Here is a 3,417-nt window from a genome sequence, read left to right as displayed (position 1 = left end):
GACAATTCAAACCTTGTGCAAAAAGGAGCACAAAAAAGTGCTCCTTGCTGGCAGTCTGTTGTGGACTGTTTTGGGGGCCCGCCTTGAGACCGTCGCTTCTGGTTTCTGGGGTTCCATATTGACCAGAAAGTGGGTGGGAGGAGCCTCTGGCTGCTCCTTTTGTCCCATCTGCTCAAGGCCTAAATCAACATACTTGTTTAATATTGAATCTTGTCTAGTGACAGCTATAAATCACAGCAAAAAGATAGCATTAAAGAAATAATCTTCAACTAACAGAGGCTGAACAGACCCCCCCAAAGGAGTGGCTTGCCAGCACCTCTTTGTGCGTCAGATCGAGCCTGCAGCAACCACATGGCACAGCCCCGATTTGGTGATTTGCCAGCTCCAAAATAAGTGGCAGAAAGCTGCTCCTTTTGGAGCCAGCAAAATGCCGCCCTTGCTGCCCCAGCGGTGGCTTTTGCCTGTTTCTTCAGCACAGCGTGTGTAAACGCTGCACTGCAGAAATGTCATCATGCTGCCCGCCATCTGGTTGGGTAGGCGGTATAATATCAGGGTGGAGTCAGCACAGGTGGTGGGTGGTCACCATGCCCCCAGTCCACCCCGAAGCCAGCATTTCTTGCTGGTCTGTATAGCCTGTTAGAAAGGTCTGAAAATGTGTTTCAATCTCATTGCTAGCTCTGTGTAGGCACATGATGTTCAATGAGTCCCAAGTCAAAACCATTGTGCTTTAATCCAGTTCTTTCCCTTTTTATATGCAGTCTGTTCCCCACTGATCTGTTTTTATATGTGTTTTGTTTCCCACTAATTATTTTCCTTTAACCTGTTTCCTCCCCACTCCTTTTTATATGTGGTCTGTGTCCCAGAATAGTCTCTGCTTTGATTCTGCATCAAGGAATGGCTTGATGTTTTGTTATTTTTTTTTCCCCATTGGAACTGTCATTTCCCCCATTTATTTTCAGTTTGGAACCATGTGCACATATGTACCACTATTTAGCATTTGCCTTTGACAGGTGCAGGGGGACAAGGGTGCATGTTCCCGACCATGGAACATGCAATCTACAGGAATCAGCAACTGACTGGCTTGGAGAGGTTTATTTTCAGCAAAGTGAAAGCAGGGCTACAGAGAGAGCCTTTACATGAGAGTAAGTCCCTCTTACATCAATGAGGTTTTCTTCCAGGTAGACACATTTAGGATTATCCTGTGTAAACCAGAGGCAATGCATGGAGGCATGCAAAAACAAGTCAGAGATAAGGCAGTATTTACAATAATAAATAAACACACTACAAATGAATGGCTTGACAAGCTATTTGAATCTACACATATGCACATATTTAGGTATAAATGTACAGTCAGCCCTCCTTATCCATGGATTCCCCCCCCCCATGGATTCAAGCATCCACGGTTTGAAAATATTCAGAAAAAGCATAAATTCAAAATTGCAAACTTTAACTTTCCATTTTGTATAACAGACACCATTTTCTTATGCCACTGGATTGAATGGGATTTGAGCACCCACGGATTTTGTTATTCACAGGGAGCCCTGGAACCAAACCCCAGCGGATAACAAGGGCCCATTGTAAATAAATATATTTCCTGGAAAAGTGTGCATGTCCATGAACTAGGGAGTTTCGTGGGGGTTTGTGCACAGAGACAACCAATCCAAACAGCTGCTGCTCATTTGAATCCATGTGACCAAGAAAATACTGCTCCTCTCCTTACAATGTTGGAGCAGTTAGCCCTTAAACTAGCAAGAGTCCTAAGCAGGGCCTTCAAGAGAAATTTTGTAGGTCAGGACAAGACTGCTTTAGGCCCCAAGATGGAGTTCCTTCTCAAAATTGAGGATTTAAGATCCAAATGAACCTTAAGTCCTTACTTAAGTTTTATCAATAAAAATAATGGCATAATATGACATTTTAAAGTTGTAGTTTTTCCTTCTTCTTAGAAAAATATGGTTATGATAAAATATGAAGTAAGTCCTTCCCTGTCATTTTTGTCATTCTCATTTATGAGGATACTTTCTGTATGGGTGGCTTTTAAAAAGTACAGTACTTGTAAAATCTGGACCTGAAAGACATAGTGAATATATGTTATATAATGAAATGGTAGTCTTCATGATTACAGTGTCAATGTGAGCTATGATCAACAACTAGAATTCAGAAGTCTAAGTGAATATGCCCCATTTGACAGGGTGAAATGATCCATTCATTTCACAGGAGAAATACCCAGGTCCTGGCCAAAAAAAAAAAAAAAAACCCAAGAAAATACCTGAAGAACTGCTAATCTTTGCAAAATAATTCAGTGGAAAGGGCCTGTGGGTGTTTGTTGTTGCTGCTGCTCCTGTTGCTTTACTTTGCTTTGCTTAGTATGGGAAGTATCAGAAATTCATAGGCCCCTACTTAACTCTCCTGACCCAGGACCAATGTATTGCCTGAACTCCTTCTTATAGACTATGGTCCTCAGTGCACTCAGGATCACAACATGAAGTCTTGAAGATTCTTTCTGGTTTGATCTTGCTTGATCTTTCTGTATAAATAAGAGTTCCATTCCGTTTAGCAGTGATCTCTATCCTTTCTCACTATTCCTACATATCCATTATAAGGAGGTAGGTAGTAATTTGGCATGTTGTTTGTGGCTAGGTCAGTTTGTGTGAATTTTGTCTCCCAAGTTAAATTCTGGGATCTCAGCAGCTGACAACTGTTTTGACTATTTTTTTTTAAAAAAAATCTTCTCATTGAGGACAAGAAAATTTGCAAATATGGGCTGGCATCCTATTAGTAGGGTATGATGTCAGAAGCCTGCCTGGTGACATCACAACTACATTTTGTTTGCTTGTTTCATATGTCCGAATTCTTTTCCTACCATGCAGCAACCAACTCCCCCTACCCCAATCCCTGTCCTAAGTAGCACAGCCTTCCCCCTTTGCATCAACCTACCCTTTTCTAGGTTTTCGGGGGCGGGTTACAGACCGCCCATTTGGGGCGGTCTGCACCCGCCCCTTTCCCCGGGGTATCGGGGCCTCAGTGTGTAGAGCGGCAGCCGCTGAGGCCCCGATCCGCCGCTTTTCAGGCTGCAGGGAAGCAGTAAAATGCCGCTTCCCCGCAGCCTGAAAAGGGAGAAGAGAAAGGGGCCACTTGGTCCCTTTCTCTTTTAGTCCGCTGGGCGCAGCCGTCTGAAGGCTGTGCCCAGTGGACTAAACCAGGAAGGAGCTCTGAAACGGAGCTCCTTCCTGCTCCGTGTTCAGGGCGCACTAAGCACCCTGGTGCAGAGCAAGGACGTCACGTCTGCGCCGCCCCGTCTAGAGGCGGCGCGGCCATGACGTCCTCACGGCGGTGGACGTATGGAAGGGCCGCCGCCGTTTAGTGAGTGACAAGCACGCACTAGGGTTAGGGCGGTGCGGAAGCACCGCCCTTTTGTAA

General features: G+C 44.7%; 1 pseudogene; it reads left to right on the top strand.

The window, feature by feature from the left end:
• The window catches only part of LOC121920625, a 23,624-nt pseudogene extending 21,655 nt beyond the window's left edge, over positions 1–1,969 (top strand).
• Positions 1,970–3,417: the final 1,448 nt, after the last annotated feature.

The sequence above is a fragment of the Sceloporus undulatus genome, chromosome 2 (genome assembly GCF_019175285.1).
Source record: "Sceloporus undulatus isolate JIND9_A2432 ecotype Alabama chromosome 2, SceUnd_v1.1, whole genome shotgun sequence".
In the NCBI taxonomy this organism is placed as follows: Eukaryota; Metazoa; Chordata; class Lepidosauria; order Squamata; family Phrynosomatidae; genus Sceloporus; species Sceloporus undulatus.
The sequence above is the reverse complement of the archived record's forward strand: the minus strand, read 5'-3'. Positions and strand labels throughout refer to the sequence as shown.